We start from the raw sequence: 19819 nt of genomic DNA on the forward strand, positions 1-19819 counted from the left end.
TGCATTCTAGGGGAGGGGACAGCATCAGCAAAGTCGTAGAGGCTACCCCATGTCATAATAAAGGTCATTCTTTAGGGATGGCCTGAATACAGGGCTGCCAATACCATCACTGGACGCTAGGTGTCACAAGTGAAATGAATTCTAGATGGGTTCTACTTTTAAGATAACTTACATGGAACTTCTGATTCGCAGTACCAGATGCAGATCTCCGTAGTCAGGCAAGGTCCGCATACCATGGCCTAAATACCAAAGGTCAGGAAAAAGCAAAAAACAGCAACCTTGTATCTGTTATTTCCCATTTACCTAAGGAGAGATGGGACTTGGCCTCCTCATACAGTAGTGGATTCACCAAGCATAGGATGGGAGTTCAGATTCTGGGAAACAACACCCACCCCCCAACTCTGTGGCCCTCAGTTGCAATTCCTAATATTATAGCTGTTCAGAACTGGGATAGACTCCTGTAGTGAACTTGTCATCATTTCTTCATTGTGACTGTTCTAGACGAAACGAGAGGATTAGACTGTTACGTTGTATTGAAAGCTGCATATATTTTGACAGGAACTTATTGAATGATCATTTGTTTTGGGCACTACAGATGAATAGTCTCTGTATTAAACGAACTTAGAGTTTAGTGGAAGAGACATTTACCAAACAATAAACAGGAAATCCTTACTTAGAGGATGACTTAGACTTTCTTGTTCCTTCATGTTATTAAGTAGAGCTGCAAGCTAGTCTTCGCTGGGATCAAGCAAAAACAAGCTCAGGACTCTGAGACACAGAGTCTGCAAATAAGAATAAGATTAAGCTGTAGAGTTCTGTGATTTATAGGATGGGCTGGAATATGAAGTTATGAAAGTTACACTCAAGGTTGTGGTCACTGAAACTTGGGGGATGGCCAAGATGAAGAAAAAAAGCTTTGAGAGCGAACAGAGGGGTGTGTGCAGGACTTTTGGGATTGTCCTAATCCATGGCACAGGAGGAGAATAAGGATCCAACAAGAAAAACAGGAGCCATATGAGAAGAGATCAGGAAATTGAATTGTCACAACTTCCACTGGGATAATTAGGTATCAGAATGAATCATTGTACCAGGCAGTGATTCATTGTCACCAGCTTTGGGTGACAGAGTAAGACACCATCTCAAAACAAGCAAACAACAACAACAAAAAACCTTTATGTTGCAAAAAACAGAAAAGAGAAAACTCAAAGTGAAGCTGTGTGGTTTGAGCAAAAACTGAACGGTCCAGGGATAGCTCTAGCTTCGTGAGGCTTCACCCAAATCATTGTACCAGGCAATGATTGCCACCAGGCAGGTGGGTTTGACTGTTTAATAGTAATAATGATAATGAAACCCAGTCTGTGATCTCTCCTATATCAACAATGTATAGCACCAGCTTGAACTCTGAATGAGCCTTATTGCTATACTATTTTTTCTTTAAATAGGGGGAATCTTCTGTCAGAGAAAGAATGGACATTTATCAGCTAACATCCTAGCATGAATTCCTTCCTCCTCACCGAGAGAATTCTCATTATTCTTTTGTATAATTTCTATTTTCTCAATTTTCAGCCATATGAATTCTTCATAATTGATGCTACCGTTCATCTCTAGGCTATCCCATTACCCTGGTTACAGTAATTGGTTCAAAGATGTGCATGTGATGGAATCTAAGCCAAAGAGATTTTCCACTGGGACAGCTGGAAAAATGGATTTTGTTAACTGCCTCTGTTATAGTCTGAATTGTGTCCTCACCCCCATCGCCCCCTCCCCATATTCATATGTTGAAACCCTAATTCCCAATGTGACTGTATTTGGAGACAGGGCCCTTTAGGTTAAATGAGGTCACAAGGGGGGGTCCTTAATTGATAGGGCTACTGTCCTTATAAGAAGAGGAAGAGACATCAGAGATAGATCCCCTTCCTCTTTATCTCTCCCTCTCTTTCCCCCACTACTCCCAAGTGCGCACAGCGAGGGGGCTGTCTGCAACCCAGGGAGAGACCTCACCAGAAACCAACCTTAGTCTTGGACTCCCAGCCTCCAGAACTGTGAGAAAATGTCTGTTATTTAAGCCACCCAGACTGTAGTATTTTGTTACAGTTGCCTAAGCAGATTAATACACCCTCTGTACTTAAACTTTATAACCCAGAGCTTCCAGCTGCCAACTTGGGTTCATGAAAGACAAATCTGCTTGAAAGAGAGGGAGCAAAGAGTTCTGGTCATGCCATTTGAGCCCTGTATCAAGCCTCTCATGAAGCTAGAGCTATCCCTGGACCGTTCAGTTTTTGCTCAAACCACACAGCTTCACTTTGAGTTTTCTCTTTTCTGTTGTTTGCAATATAAAGGCTTTTTTGTTGTTGTTTGTTTGTTTTGAGATGGTGTCTTACTCTGTCACCCAAAGCTAGAATGCAGTCGTGCGATTTTGGCTCACTACAACCTCTACCTCCTGGGTTCAAATGATTCTCCTGCCTCAGCCTCCCAAGTAGCTGGGATTACAAGTGTCCACCACCACGCCTGGCTAATGTTTGTATTTTTAGTAGAGATGGGGTTTTGCCATTTTGGCTAGGCTGATCTCGAACTCCTGACCTCAAATGATCCGCCTGCCTTTGGCCTCCCAAAGTGCTGGAATTACAGGCGTGAGCCACCGTGGCCAGCCAGCAACGTAAAGGGTTTTAACCAATACACATAGCAATACTTGTGTCTGATCTTGCGTAGACTAACCTGTGACGTTTAACCTGTCAAGTTCCCATTCTACCTTTAGGCTAAAATGGAAAGTTGCTAATTTCCAGAGACTGGATCTGGCTTCTTTGAGAAAAATGCCTTAGTTGAATGAAAAGAAAGTCTTATCCTAAATAAAGGGGCTTAATCGTTTGTGGAGGAAAATAAAGATTCAAACAGCTTATGTGGAATCCCTTTCTTCATTCCACTTCAGAATACCACAACACCACCTCTAAACTAACTTCTTCAGGTGATTTTAGCACCTAGGCCAGTTAGAATTAAGACTGCATGTTTATATCAGTTACGGTTTTTACTTGCTAAGGAATGCACTCACTCTGGTTAGTTTAAGATACACATGTATATTAAAAGTGAGAGTCCTAACTTTCGCAACCATTTTACTGTAGTTGTTACGGATTCCTCCTTTATAGCACTCACTACATGTCCCTTATATTTTTTGACAGTCCCTCAACTACTTGGAGGCTCTTTATCCAGTAAAGCAACCTAAAGCTTCACTCTCCAATAAAACATATTCATTAGCCATGATTTAGATTGCCCACCATTCTGTTGGCCCAAATTTATTTGGCCCAAGTCATAGAGGGATAGGATAAAACTTGGGGTCTTTTTCTGCCTCTGAGGGCTTGAAACTGTGACACCGTACTTTTCTGTTTGTATCTCAATTCAGTTGAAAGAAATGGTTGCTGATCTCATAATGTTTAGGTTAATGTATTTTATTTCTAGGAAAATCCATTTGGGATTGCCCAGTGCACACGGTAGACATGGAAATTGATGATCAGCATCCCCAGGTAAGCAACTGGATACACCTGTTCAGAAATACCAGCCCAAAACCCACCTCCTGTCTGTTGCCACTAGGTGACAATCTTTGCAAATATTTTGTTTGAAGGAAGCCTCTTTCTGTAACAGAAATTAGATTCTATTGGGAAATGTTTCTTTGCTAGTTTCAGTTAGATTTGCCAAGTGCACATATTTGTTATAATCTGCGCTCTTAGTCATTTGAGATTATAGTTATTTCTCATCTGGAACACTCTATTCCTCCCTTTATTTAATTCACTCGTCTCATCCTGTTCTCTGGAGAGGTCCTATAACTAATAGTTAAGCATACAATACATGTTCTGGAGTCAGCATATGGGTTTAACTGCAGGCTCTGTTACTTCCTAGATGTGTCTACCTTTGACAAGCCACTTGCTCTTTTTAAGTCTCAGTTTCCCCATGCACAAAGTGGCAAAATCAAAGTATCTTATTTAATAGATCATCTCTAACACTTTTAAAGCACCTTTAGCATAATGTCAGTAATTGGGAGCTGTTATTTTTAAGAGCGCTATCTTAGCTTAAATGTCACTCCCTCCAGGACTCTTTTTCTGAGTCCCTAGTCTAGGGCACGTCCCCTATATACAATTCATAATACCCTGTGCTTCTCCTTCAGGCCACTTATAATAGCTTGTAGTAATTTGTGTAATTTATGTTTGCCTCCCTCGCTAAGCTGTATCTCCCAGCAAGTACCATAGTGCCTGAAACATGCCAAGGGCTAAAGTTAAGTTTGATGAATGAATGAAAAAATGCATACTCAAATCACTAGTATCAAATGAAATTCATTGATTTAAGTGGGAAATCTGTGAACTCTTTTATATCTGTTAGAGATCAAAGCAACTTGTAGAAGAATTGTTACTCTTAATTCTGAGTGAAAAGTACTGAGCATTTATTAATCAGTTTACATGAAATCAATTAAATGTTCCTGAGTATACCAGTATAGCAAATAACTAGTTTGAGATGTTTAACACCCTCTGCAAGTTTAATTGCTTCATTCACTTATGACAATGTAGGTGTTCCTCACTTGAACCACCATTTTTTTCACCAAGAATTTATTTATTTATGTAGTATCTGTAATTCAAGCATTTTTAAATGTACTTGGGAACGTGCTATGTAAAATAATTGAAGAGGCCTGGAAAGTAAAGAATCCTTGGCTGAAGTAAATGTTCACTTTTGTGTAAATACTCAATTTCACGTATTAAGTTATCTTAAAGCAAGAGCTACCCCTGATGAACTTAAAGCTTTAAAACATATATTTCCTAATATTTTATCACGTCATAGACAGATTTTTTGCGTATCCTTCAAAACAAGTCTGGCCCATGTTCTATTAATATTTCAAACTAGAAAATATTAAAAACATTGTAAAATTTCCGGAATCTTTAAAGTCCTTTAGTTATGAAATGATCAGCTGAGCAAGTAAGGAAGTCCAAAAGTACAGTCACGAGAAATGTTAGATGTTTGTTTTTAAAAAATAATTTTATGTTTCCAAAGTTTTCTCAAAATACTAAGAATGAGAAGGTTTTGTGGACTTGAAATACCCTAGACAAACAGCAAAATCTCCTTTTCTTCCTACCATGGTGATAAAAGTTGAGGTGGCCCTGACAGTAGATGTGTTCCTTTCTTTGTATTAATCATTGCTTTTCTGGTCTGTTTACCTCTCCACTGCCTGGCAAGATGCTGGGACTCTGGCTTCATCACAAATGAATCCCATCAACTCACCCATGACATACTACACACTACTAGCAGTATTTGGCCACTTTTGATAAATTGTTTAGTCATGTGAAATACTTCCCTAAACTGAAGTTCTGGAACTCATCAGGTGTCTTCTCTGACAGTCATATCTTTCTTTGGCTCTCAGATTACCCAAGCAGCTGGGATAAAGCCCATATCCTCCCACAAAGCATGCTTCTTTGGAAATTCGTATCTATTGGCTTTGGCACTCAAGTAATGTTCTTGCATTCTCTGTCAAGTCAGGGATGAATAATCTCTTGAGGGTGAATAACCTTTCAAATGTTGGAGGGATCAGTGTGCATTTAGCAATTTGTAAGAAAGGTCAGCATCCCTTATGACCACATTTGCATTAGCAAGGCACAGATTATTCTTTTTCTTTGACTTAGTCTGGAGGTTGGCATCACACTCTTCTCATGTCATTCCATCAGTTTGTGCAATCTTGATATACAAATGAAGTATGGCCTCTGAGTTTCATGGGTGTATAATCATTATCATTATATATGATTGAAAGCCGGGAGTTATAGAAGGGTCTTGGGTGACTGTCGTTCTCCCATCTATAAAACTCCTGGCAAAGGGATTAATATGCATCCTATAAATAGAGCCAGAGTTAAGTTCCTGAAAACAACATCCCATTAATAAGGTTTAAATCTTGAAGTCAACATGGGAAAAATAGGTTTAAAAACTAACATCTAATTTATTTTTCAATATGGTTGGAAGGTCAGATTTCATTCCTACTCCCACAAAATTAATTATAGCTGCTCTCTTCTTAAGAAACAGAGGTATATTAGGATCACACAGTGTTTTCCACCCTTTGTTCTGTATTAGAAAAGCCTGAGGAACTTTTACAAATCCTGATGCCCAGGCTGTACCTGGCACTAATTAAACCGAAATGTCTGGGGTGGGTGCAAGGTGTCAGTGATTTTCAAAAATCCTTGGGTGAATCCAATGTGCAGCAAAGTTTAGGAACCTTGAGTTGAAACAATCATACATTCTCTACCACACTTCAGCTTTTCTTCATTGCCTCTTTAGCTCAGTGCATCTTAACCTGACTGCTCTTTAGGATCAAGGAGGATCTTTAAAAAATTTCATTCTGATTCATTAGGTCTAGGGCAGGGTGCACGCATCAGAAACATTTAGCTTTCCCTAGTGACTCTAGCGTGCAGCCAGGGTGTAGAATCTCTGGAGTAGCCGATCACATAAAGAGGCACATAAGGTGGATCTTTTGGCACTTTTCTGGCAGTTAAGAGCTTCATACATTTTAAAAATTCCTCTTCACTAGCTTTGTTGAATGAATTTTCTTCTTCAATGCACTAGGCTGTAAAGTCCAACCATCTTTCTGAATCTGTTCATAGCAGGGTTACCTGATAAAATACAGGATACCCAGTTAAATTGGATTTCAACTAAATGGATATTTTTAGTGTAAGTATGCCTATGTGATATTTGGGATTATAATAAAAATTATTTACTATTATTTGAAATTCAAATTTAACTTGCACCTTGCAATTTTATTTGCTACATCTGGCAACACTAATGGTGGGAGAGCATGGCTTATTCTTGGGAAAGTCAGCAGCTGAATTCAGGTTGAGGCGAGCACCATCCCTTGAAACTTCAGGGTTTGTGGCCTTTTAGCACTTACTTTCTTGCTGCGAAGGTGGTAAATAAAGAGCCGCCAGCAGTTTGGGAATTAAAAAACTTCTAAAATCCCCCAGTGAGCCAAGTAGACTGAGGAGGTTTACTGTGCAAGAACTAGGATGTGGCTAAAGGTGAAGACCTGAATCTTGAGTATGGGTTTTGGTTCCAGGAACCCCAGCTCTGTACTCTCCAAGGGATCACTATTTTGCCACTTTGAACTTTTTTGATGATTTCAAGTGCCTCAGACTTGCTCCCATATTCCCCAACCCTCTTCACATTTTTTTTTACACGTTATTATTTCTTCTTAATCTATCTGAATATCAAATGTTTGCTGGCTTGGCTGAAATTGAGATAGTTTCCAGGTGGAACTGCTCTCATAACTCAGTGAGTCTGAACTAATGGAAACTTTGGAAGTCCTTTGCAGTGTTGTAAGAACCTCCTAATCTCAGGAGGCTTCCCAAGCAGTCTGGATGCTTTTCTGCCTCAGTCTCTAAGGACTGTTCACTACTAGCTGATTCCTGAAATTGCCTTCCTTCCCACCATCCCAAATAGACCTTGAACTGTAAATAAAAGTCGTGGGTGGGTGTATTTCTTAGCCAACAGCAGGTTCTCTACAAAGGGAAAAGGAGTGAAATTTCACAATAATTCCCAGAAAGCAGGTGTTATAATGATTTTACCAAATTGGAGCCTGATATTTTGATGAATAACTCTTGAGAACCCCTCATAATTTCCCCCATGGAGGAGATAGGCAAACAGGTAATATGTCAAATCCCCCTTTGCTGGTCCAAGTTTACTAATGGATGGAGGTGAAGCAGGTGAAGCACATTAACTTTTAACCTGTTAACATTGATTTTTTTTCACTAAGCATTAGCTACTTAAGAGAGAAATGCACACTGGCAGAAGGGAGACAAGACAAAGGGTGACACGAAAGGGCTGGAAACTGGCTTGCATCTTGGAACATATTTGCAAGCCAGCTGGGCCCACTTTGCACAGATGTTTTTATAGGAACAAGAAGGAGGGAAAAGTGTGCAGTGTTGGATGCATTAGCACAGCAGTGGAATATCTTTGTTAGCATTGTTCCTCCTTTCTCACTGTGGCTGGATGAGGGTGGGGACGTGTTCAGAGGCTTTGGGATAATTTTATTGCCCAACCTAAATTCAAGGAAATTACATACATTGATAATAAGGCTTTTTACCAAGTTCATTTAAAAATGGTTAGTTTGTATTTGTAGGATGTCAACTCTGAAAAGCAAAGAGTTGCATGTTTATTTGCCTGTGGATAAAACAATCCAATCATCATTAGCTATTTGGAGAAAATATATTCAAAATTTATCTCCTTAGGCATAAATATTGTGGTTGTTTTATTACAATATAGGTTTACTCTTCCCCTCCACAAATGATTGGTTTGATCTTCCACTGTTTGGTGTTTCAGTTGCACGTCTATATGATTAAGGAGCTTGTCTGTAAGAAGGTTGCTTCTCTGTCTCTCTTCTTCCAGAAAATGGAAGTCAGTTTTTCAGTATAAGTTGTAGGTTTGCAAATTAGTGGCCCACCATTGTGCTGTTTGGCCCACACACAGTGCAGAAGAAAAAAAAAATCTTTGATTTAAAGCTAGAAACTTGGGAATTTACACACACACACACACACACACACAGAGACACACACACACACTGTGGATTTCCAGCGTATTTTGAAAAATCAGATTTGGCTATTTTGTGTCCATACTCCTCATGTCAACAATCCACCAGTTCCTTGGATCTTATACTGGGTATGCTTTTTCCAGTTCACCAAGGCCTGTCACTTTATCATCGGCTTTTCTCAAAAGGGCCAGATAAGAAGACATTTATATTACCTGTGTGTATGATTCCTGTATGCATTTGAATTTGCCATCCATGCCATGAGGCAAGATTCAGTTACATTATCACTCCAATATCCTCCAACCTGATTCTAGGATTCTTCTCCTTTATACAAATGAAGTTCTTAACATTGCAATAGACTATCTGATACTCTGCTTGAGGAAAAATTTGACTGTGTGGTAGCTCTAAAAGTCATTTTTGTCATTTCAATTTAGTTTGCTTAGCATATGAATAAACTTATGACTAACATAATAACTCTTAAGTTGGTTTACTTCTTTGTGTTCTCACTGATGAAGAATTAAAATATCATCTGGATAAGCTCATCTATAAATGAAAAATAAAATTAGTAATTTGAATATTTAGAAGTGATTGCCTATATAGGTAAAATATAGCAAAGAGGTGCTTAACCATTGACTCTGCTTCAACTGATATCAGACAACTTTAATGCTAGAAGGGACCTTACGAATAAAATCTGGCCACTTCATTCTGCAGATAAAACTGAACTTAATAGAGGTAAAGTGATTTATTCTTTTTTTTTTTTTTGAGACTGAGTCTTGCTCTGCCACCCAGGCTGGAGTGCAGTGGTATGATCTCGGGTCACTGCAACCTCCGCCTCTTGGGTTCAAGAGATTCTCCTGCTTCAGCCTCCTGAGTAGTTGGGATTGCAGGTGCCCGTCACCACACCTGGCTAATTTTTGTATTTTAAGTAGAGACGGTGTTTCACAATGTTGGCCAGGCTGGTCTTGAACTTCTGACCTCAAGTGATCTACCTGCCTCGTTCTCCCAAAGTGCTGGGATTACAGGCATGAGCCACCACGCCCAGCCAAGTAATTTATTCTTGATCACACTATGGGTTAGTGTCAGAGCTAGGGCCCAAATGATATCTCATTTGACTTTAACCAAGGCCAATTATATTTTAATTACCCTTAATTGCCTGTAGTTACATAGATACTGGTTTAGGTTTATTTCTTAGTTTCCAATGTTCTTTATAGTTTATTACAATAAGCATTATTTACAGTGAAAATTATAATGTCATAATTCTATAATTATAAGTATCAGAATTGTGATGAAATACTAAATTCTTTCAAAGGCACTTTTCTTGAAAATATGAAGATGACCCTTAATAATGAAAAATTTATATTTTAAGAAAGGCTTCCAGACAACAGGCAATGCTAACAGTAGTTGTCTTTGCATGTCTTTAGATAGCTTCCTCTGCTTCTTTACTTTTATTATCTGTATGTACACATTTCCCATAATGAATCCGCATCACTTTTAGAATTACTGGAATTTTTAAGCAGCTCTGCAAAGGAAACAAAAGCAAATCCAGTCTGATAAAGACATGAAGCATTTGTATGAAATTAAAATGTTCTCACACTTCATTCATTCCTATGAGTGGGATATAAAGACCATTTCCTGTGACTCAAATATGCACACACAAAGAGAAACGATTTGACACTTTCCCACAGTGAGAGAAAAATGTCTGGTGGCTGTGATTGCAAGGGGGCATGTGCTGAGAGCTGTGACCTAGCGTGCATTCCAGGCTGAGTAGTGCCAACTTTAAAATTAAAAACCCAGCAGTTCCAAGTCTCTCAACTATGATCCCTTCATAGTATCTGGCTGATATTCTGATATAGACTTTTGGTTTCTCTGAAATTCTGAAAGCTAAAGAGAATTCAAATTTTGATTTACCTCTGCCTAGTTTGAGGGAACTTAAAGATAGGAAAGTTAGCACCCGCAATCTAACCTCTTTCCCAAAGGCGACAGCTGTGTGGTTTCCAGGGGAAGAGTTTACTTGAATGGGGAGAGAAAATACTTCTTGATAAATAATGTGTTTTTATGACTCCTGTTTCTGGGAAGCCTGATACATACAATGCATCTACAAGTATTTGAGGTCAAGTTTCAACTGTGTTTTTATTAAATATTTGACTGTTTTATGTGTGATTGTAATTGACCGAGTTTGAAACCTGAGTGATTAAGGAGCTTGTCTGTAAGAAGGTTGCTTCTCTGTCTCTCTTCTTCTTTTTTCTCTTCTTTCTCTCTCTCTATCTCTCCTTCTATATTTTTATATAATGTTGTTTTGTAATTAGCTGATTCTACTTTCTCATGCTCCTTAATTTTGATTTCTTAGAAAGATGAAGCATTGGAAAGTACTGCATAGCTCCATGTTATCACTCAATTAATGTCTTCAATCATTTAATGTCCTCTGCACAGCTGGGATGCTTGGGAGAAGACTCTTGACAAGTCTTGTATGTGTGGAAGACACCATTTTACTTACTTTCCCTTTATCATGGAAGGAACACGAGCCTATCTTACAGATACCTGGGACCCTGGAAGAACAATTTTTATTCTGAACCTCAAAATATTCTGTCACATTTCTTTGTATCAGTAACTAACTCTTAGAGCGAACGTTCTCTTTTTAGGTTTTGGTATGTTTCTAAATAAGTCATGAATCCATTCACACACACACACACACACACACACACACACACACACACTTCAACTCTGCATCTATAGACCTCTCTGTTGCAGTTGGGATGTGGTGTTGCTGCTGATGGAGTTGGACAAAGGATCCTTTCAGGCAATGCCTAGTGCTATTTCGTATAACATGGGAGTGAAATCCCTCCAACCTGATTTTCCTGCCAAGTATTTTGGTACATTGTCTCTCTTACTTCCTCAGAGTAGGGAGTGACAAGCTACAGCCTCAGGCTGGAGTGGCTGAGGCTCTAACACATAGACAGGAGAGCATTTAGGAGTAGCACATAGTATCTTCACTCTGAAAGAAGAGTAATTGAAAAATCCCAAGCTGCTCTCAATTGGTTCTTCTTAGGTCATTCCTGGAAACAAACTTTGATAGCCCAAACTCCCACTTCATGAGTCTTCTTGATTTTCTCCTGCAATGATAATTCTTACCTACAATTCTCACCCTGAATGAAAACGCCCTTACACTTGCAGATGTTGGTAAGGACAATTCCAAAGGAGAGCTTTACCACAAGATTTAACTTCTTTGGAGAGTCTTAAAAATAATTTTTCAGCTAGTTCATTTAAAATGCTACTTAATTTGTAGAACAAGTGAAACTTTCAAATTACCTTGCAGTTTATAAAGCACTTACAAATATATGCTATATTTAATAGAAGAAAATAGAGGTGTTCCACCTATGGGAAGTGGGCTGTGCCACTTAGTCAGATCCCTATTGAATGTGTGGTGTTAATGTGCAATGTGCAGATTTGGGAAGGGAAATTCAGACAGGCAGTATAGCAAAGGAAAATGATGTGGGAATCACTGGCTCTGAAAGTCCCAGCCTAGCACCGTGGAGTGAGAGGTCCTGCTGCTGGAGCCATACAGAGCTTGATTCTAATCTCAGCTTTGCCTCTTCATAGGGTGGAAGCTTTGAAGCCACATTTCTTGGATCCAAATCAGGCTTTTGCTACTTATTTTGTAAACTTGGGCAGCTTTCTGGTGTTTCTTACCTTAGGAATGGAGACAGTAATACCACCTGATGCATAGTATTGTGAGGACTAAATGAGATATGATGTACAATGTTGGGAAGGTGCTGGTGCATTATATGTCTTCAGTAAATATTAGCTATTGTTCTATGAGTGACCTTAGCAATGACCAGTCACATGACTGCCCCAGTCACTGTCCACACATGTAAAAGGGGAAAAGATAATTGTTATAAGGATTCATAGAGAGCATGTGTTTTGTTAATTTAATTTTAACCTTTTAATTTAAAAAATTACAAATGCATGGAAAAGTAAAAAGACTAATGTAAATAACCCTCATGTGCCCATCATCAAGCTTCAACAATGATCACTTTTTGCCATTTTTCTTTCAATTATTTTCCCATCAGTTTTTGTTTCTGGGATGTTTTCAAGCAAATCACAGGTAACATATTATTTTAACTATGAATTCTTCAGCATGTAGGTGTGGAAGATTGTTTTCAAGATGACCACAGTGATTCTTCCATGGGCAGCCCCTTTGCAGTGTGACTTTGCAGCTCATCCCATGAGGAAGTAGTCTGTTTCTCAACCCCTTTGAATCTGGGTTGGCCTTATAATGCACCTTGACTAATGAATGTGGCAAAAATAATGTGGGATTCTAAACCCATGCCTTGTAATTCCTAGGCAAAAGAATTGTCTAGCTGAACCTAATCCATGTTGCTGACATTACCAATTCATAAGTAAATAACACCACTAAGTTTTGAGTAGTTTACCGTGCACTGACAGCTACCTCACATAGTAATGTGTTTTTTTAAAATCCCTAAAACGGATCTTCATATATAGCAAACACGAAACTTTTAGCTTCCTGTCCAAAGGACTGAACTCACAAGGCATGAGACATTTTATAACCCTGAGGGTGAGTGTCAGTAGCTGGGGTTTGTGTGGAAGTAGTATTCCATGACATTCATTTTAACCAAGAGCCTTCTGTGGCTGAATTATATATTCCAGCTCAAGTTCTAAAGGATACTGATCCTTGGTCTAAGATGATAGTTCCTAAGCTTTACTGGGTTACAGTCTCCTTTGAGAATCTGATGAAATCTATAAAAATTCTTCCCAGAAAAAATAACGTACATGTACACAGCCCCCTTGCTACACACACACACACACACACACACACACAGATCTCTATCTATAGATAATGTGTGTGTGTGCACTTGTGCGTGTGTGTGTGTGTGAGAGAGAGAGAGAGTGAGAGAGAAGCTTGCTTATATCATAGGGTTTGTGGACCAGCCAGTGCCTGGATACCAGTTAAGAAACTCTACTGGGTGCTGTGGCTCAAGCCTATAATCCCAGCTACTTGGGAGGCTGAGGTGGGAGGATCACTTGAGCCCAGGAGTTCAAGACCAGCCTGGGCAACATAGCAAGACCCCTTTTCTTAAAAGAAAATTTTTTAATTGGCTGGGTGTGGTGGTGCATGCCTGTAGTCCTGGCTACTTAGGAGGCTGAGGCAGGAGGATTGCTTGGGTCCAGGAGTTCAAGGCTGCAGTGAGCTATGATTGTGGCACTGTACTCCATGTACTCCAGTCTGGGCCACAGAGCAAGACCTTCTCTTAAAAAAAGAAGGAGAAGAAGAGAGGGAGGAGGATGAAGAAAGAAGCACAAGAACAAGAGGAAGAAGGAGATGGAAGAAGAAGTAGAAGGAGGAGGAGAAGAAAGAGGAAAGAAGAAGAAAGAAGGAAGAAGAAGGAGGAGGAGGAGAAGAAGAAAGAGGGAAGAAGAAGAAACAAGGAAGAAGAGGAGGAGGAGGGGGAGTGGGAGTGGGAGGAGGAGGGGAGGAAAGGGAAGGAGAAGGAGGAGAATAAACTCTGGTCTTACTTGAGCAGACCTCTACTTGTATACCCAAAACTGCATAGTCAACTCTAACTGCCATATAATCTGTTTGCCAGATATTTATTTCCATTGCTGTTGCTGTTGCAGCTACTTCTGAAAGAGGAGTAACTGTTGGTATGGGTTTCTGGCTGCATTTTAGGTTTAGGGTCTAAAAGCTCCTTGACCAGTGCTTGGTTTAACCAGATTTGGTTCAGGGTCTTTTGAAGCTCTGGGTTCATTCTTCCACCTCCCACCCCTTGACCTTCATTTAACCCAAGCATTGAGCAATATAATGCTCAGGAAGTTAGTTGGCAGCTGCCAGCACGACCTCCGCAGCTGTACCTTACCATGCTACTGGTGCTGTCCGATGTGCTGGATGCTTCCACCACGTCTTGGCCTGTGTGCTTCTTGAAGATTTCAGTTGATAATTTATTGGGCATAGGTAGGCTGTAAATATTGCCTTGGTTCATATTTTATGACTGCTTGATTGCTGTCTAGGCTCTTTATTTACCACACATTAGTTTGTTCATGGTCCTGTTGATGGAGAAGGCTAGCCCTTTGGCCACTGAGTCTATCCCTTGCTAATACCCCATAGGGCCAGAGGTCCCCAGGAATAGGTGAGGGTGGAAGGAAGCAAGAATATGTTGAGGACGAGAGAGGAAGCCCCAAACTCAGGTGAACTGAGAAGTTGGAATGCCTCTAAGATTGATGTTAAAGTAACTTTATTGTTCAAAAAAAGAGACAAATGAAAGTTATAGATTATTAATAAACCTACAGAAGTACCCACCCCACATCACTGTCTTTCCTTTTACTTTGCTTTACTCTTTGTAATAATACTTACCACCTTGCATAACAATGCATGTTTTTCGCTGTTGTTGTTTGACTTCCTCCATTATAATGTAAGCCCTATTAGACCATGGGCTTAATTCACTGTTCCATCTTCAGAACAGTGGCTGGCACATTGTAGGTGCTCAGTAATTATTTTAATTACTCTTTGAACAAATGGATGAACAATTGAATGAACTGAAGTTGCTAAATGGGTATTTTCCAAAGTTTTTTTTTTTTCAAAATTGGTGCATGTAAGAATCTCCTAGAAAGGGCCTTTACAAGATGAAGCTATCTGGTATATATCTTTAAAGACTCTCATCTTTAGTGTCTGGAGGATTAAATTCCAGAATTGGATATTTAAGCTCTTCGAGTGATGCTGAGGCAAGTGGTCCTAGGAAAGTTGAAAAGTTGCCTTATGTGATTCATACCCCCACAAAGATGCGTACCAGGAATACTTAGCAAAACAGTAGTCTCATTTTTTCTCCTTGCCAACTCAGGGCATGTCAAAATAATAAGTCGAATATAATCAAAATAAAAAATAATCAAATAGATAACTCAGTAACTCATTCTCATTTAAAATAGCTTTCTTCTGTTTTTTTTCCCCACATCTTTTTACTGTTTCCTTTTCATAGATTTTTCTAAACAGATGCACATCTCACAAAGACTGAAAATTCCTCTTAACCAGCTAGTTCTTTCAAACTGAGAAAAATTTGGTAGCAGTCATTGAGAATGCAAAAATAAATGTTTGAAATATTGTCAGACTCCCTTTTGCTGTTGGACTCTTTAATTTAAAGGGCATATAGGTCACCTGACCCCTACAACAAAAAGTCCATTAAGCCTCTAAGGACACAATCAAATGATTCATTAAAAATATGACTGATTGGCTGGGTGCAGTGGCTCACGCGTGTAATCCTAGCGCTTTGGGAAGTTGAGGCGGGTGGATCACCTGAGGTCAGGAGTTCGAGACCAGCCTGGCCAACATGGTGAAACCCCGTCTCTACTAAAAATACAAAAAAAATAGCCAGGCGTGGTGGTGCATGCCTGTAATCCCACCTACTCGGGAGGCTGAGGCAGGAGAATCACTTGACCCTGGGAGGCGGAGGTTGCAGTGAGCTGAGACCGCGCCATTGCACTCCAGCCTGGGCAACAAGAATCACACTCCATCTCAATATATATATAAATGATTAAAAAACACTTAGAAAATGTTAAACCTTTTTACATATTAAAGAAACGTGAATTAAAAGAGTAATGAGAATTCTCACTGCTGGTTTGGCAAAAATTAATGTCTAGAATGGGAAAACAGACCTTCCTTTACCCAAAAACAGTCACTTCCTACATTGCTTTGAACAAGCTTTCTAAAGAGCAGCTTGAAAATAAGTGTCAATATTTAAAGTGTGGATATCCTTTGGCCCAGCAAGTATATTTGAGGGAATGTATCCTTAGGACATTATTTGACAAGATGTATTTTCAAGGATATTAATGGATGGGCCATTTATTAAATCAAATATTTTAAGATAATTTGAATATCTACCAATTCAGGATTAATAAAATTAGTTGACATATTTCCATACAATAAAACTGGCTGACATTTATAGAGCACTATTATTTGCCTGTCACTCTACTAAGTGCCTTACAGGGATTAACTAGCTTAATTTTCACAACAATCCTGTACATAGATAGTATTATTATCTCATCTTAAATATGACAAAATTGAACCACAAAGAAGTTATGCAGCCGATAAGTGGTCATGTTGGGGGTGACACCCAGACGGTCTGGGGCGATCTGTGTTCTTAACAATGATACTTCATAATGGGGTATAACACAGCAACCATATGCAGAGGGAACGAGGATATATTCGGTAGATGAAAGCAGATTTCAGAAGAACTTAGCATAGTTACAGAAAGAACAGAGTGGAGAAAGGAAGAAAATATGTAGAACACTTACAAAAAATGTTTTGAAGGGACTATACCAAATATGTAGAGAGTTACTTTTAGATGACTTTCACTTTCTTTTTATGATTCCCTACAATCAAAAATTCTTGTTAAATAAGCTTATGTTCCTTTTACAATTAGAAAATATATTTTTTTAAAATCAGCCAACTGCTAGCCTTAATGTATTTTGGCAAACATTGAGGCAGTCTTTCCTGTTTGACTCAATTGGTACTGGTTTTTCCTGCTAACATTTCCTATAAGCCAGTGCCTTCAAAAATCTCAGTTACTCAATAGTTTAATGTTGGCTCTATGTCCATATTTTAGTCAAACCATAGATAACTATCCTGGGAGTTGTAATTAAGGAGAGGTGTAGGGATATGAAGATATAATACAGAAATTATTTTGGTAGACATGGTTGCTTGGCTGACCCAAAAACCATAGAAAAGACTGTGATTTCCACAATTCAGGCTGGAGAAGCAAAGTCATTGGCACTTTGGACCTAGAGTTGGTCATGTGACACATGAAACCAAAGGAATTAGCTGCTGCAGGAGCTTCTATAAAATTCTTTTTTTCCCGAAATAGAAAGATAAACCTGGATGGCACTCCTCCTGCCTCTACTAATCTTCCAGCTCTTCAGTCAGTCATGAGGATATGATTTTTGCAGTTGTGGCAGCCAGTTTGTGAACTTGAGGTGACAAGATAAGGGAAAGATCAAGGGATATGCTGACCCTAACATTGTGATGCTGCTGAGCAAAAGCCAGCTGAAGTCTACCTCCAGGCTTCTTGTTATGAGAGAAAAAGAAAGCCTTATTTGTTGAAGCCACTGTTTACTTTTTCATTACTTGCAGCCATGCATATTCCCAATGGATACAGGCTCAAAATGTTCAGATATTATTATTTCTTGAATTCAAGCAAATGTTTTATATCTTCCCTTGCAAGGAAATATTGTTTGAATCATTTTTAGGAAATCTGGAAGACTAAAATTCAAATTTAGAGTTCATCTGTTTAACTTTTTTTGACATGCATTAGTATTTAGGGAGAATAAAGGATTGCCACAGGGTTATAAGACTAGTGGTTATTTTCTCAACAGCAGAATTTTGCATGAGGACACCTTCAGGTGGCTATTTGTGTTGTCTACAAGTCATAAGCCATAAGAGTTATGGTATACGATGTACAAGATGATAGATAAGAACATTCTACAGCATCTCAATAGATAAACTTACTGACAAGAAATATGTCTGCTCCTTACCCTGAGCATGGGAACTGCTGGCTGATGGATTCACAGAAGATATGAGTGTAAGAATGCTTGCCTGGGTGTTCTGGTAGCTGTTCTTCATCATAAGCACTTAAGGAGTCATTTTGTTGGATGATTTTGGTCACTGATAGAGGCTGAGATATGCAAGTCGATGGCAGTCGACAAAGCAATGACCTCATTATTTTTGTCTAAAAGGCCAGCTCAATCCCTGCTGGAACATCTTTTTGGGATTTCTATATCACTTATAGCTAACGGGTCTAGCTTTGCCACTTACGTTTCTAAAATGTCATTTTAGAATGAAGCTTAAAAAGGAAGTGGGAGGTAGCTGAAGGTATAATATAGAACCCTATCCACCAGGTGTGTATTCTAATTCACTTCATTTAAATGTGTATGAAGGAGCCACATCATAAAATGAACTGAAAGATTAGACCATAGAGCTACATCCTACACACTCGTGATTCAGGTCTCAGCTCATAAGTAACCTTCAGTGGCACATTTCCTGATCTCTCAATCTGATGCAGTCCCACGGTCGCTCTATGACATCACTCCATTTTAGTTTCTTCTTGGCTTTTACCACCATCTGGTGTTTTATCAATTCTGTTCTTTGTTCATTGTCTCTCTCCCCTCTAGCACTTGAGAGGTAGCAGGACCCACTTTGTCTTGCTTGCTGTAGCATTGTGAGTGAAGATGTCAGGCCCCAGACTAGAAGTTCCATAAATGTTTGTGGAATGCACAAAAGATGATCATGATATTCTCTGTGACAACTTTGGCTACTTAGGTGACTATGTTGTCTTTTAAGGGTGGGAGGGATGATAGATTACCTCTCTTCATTTTCACTGGTATGTCAGCCAAGCACTTGTGCGCCTTAGTCCAAAGAGTTACAATATAAATATGTAAAAAAATGTGGGAGCGATTAGAACTGGCACATGCCTCAGTCACAAATTCATATTTGTGCATGTGCATGTATGTGTGTGTGTTTATGTGCAGATACAGCTCAGGTTAATTTGTTTTTGTCTGAGTGGCCAGTGGTCTTCGTTACTGAGAAAAAGATATATATTTAAATTGTACCAGAATTTTATAGATTTTTCACATTTCACTGAGTAATATGTTATACAGATATTTTCACAACCTGCAATTGATCCTGTGCTCTATGCATGCATATGAATTGGTCGGTGAGCCCAATATAAAATGCACTGGAAAGAAGGCAAGCATTAGCCTAGCTTAGGAAACCTGCAGCACGATTGATTGGAAGGAAACCTAGGCATATATGCAACCACTACATAAATAGAAGAAGAGCTTGACACTGAGCCCAAGAGAAAAGAGCCCATAGAGAGCCCCAGAGCTCCCCACCCCACTCTCAGGATAGAAAGTCATGTGGGATGTGGTGTAGAAAGAGCCTTATTCCGCTCCAAAGAGCAGCTAAGCTGCCAGCAAACTAAACTTTAGGAGTAAGATAAAAACATTAATTACAGATGTCAAGATTAGAGTTTGCTTTTTCTGCAAATTCCACGGGATCTCTAAGCAACTTGATCTTTGAATCCCTGGGGTACTAAAAATCTACAGAGAAGAGATTGTTATCTTAATGTTGCAAAAATCCCCACCTTGAGTGCTGCCAAATAAAAATCCAGCTTAATGACACAAAGTAGAAGGAATATTTCTCGTCTTTTCTTTCTTTAAAAGAGGACTGACATTCAAACACAATTTAAGCTGACAATTATAACTGTAAAATTCTTCCAAAATTCT

At 39.2% G+C, this 19819-nt stretch overlaps 1 long non-coding RNA gene across 1 annotated transcript in view; it reads left to right on the forward strand.

Moving 5' to 3' along the window:
- The window catches only part of LOC129486036 (uncharacterized), a 160686-nt gene that overhangs the window by 1676 nt on the left and 139191 nt on the right, over window positions 1–19819 (forward strand). Inside the window, exon 2 of the long non-coding RNA XR_008658830.2 lies at window positions 3451–3515. This is a non-coding gene — a long non-coding RNA (uncharacterized lncRNA). The remainder of the gene's footprint in view (window positions 1–3450; window positions 3516–19819) is intronic.

The sequence above is a fragment of the Symphalangus syndactylus genome, chromosome 7, assembly GCF_028878055.3.
Source record: "Symphalangus syndactylus isolate Jambi chromosome 7, NHGRI_mSymSyn1-v2.1_pri, whole genome shotgun sequence".
NCBI lineage: Eukaryota > Metazoa > Chordata > Mammalia > Primates > Hylobatidae > Symphalangus > Symphalangus syndactylus.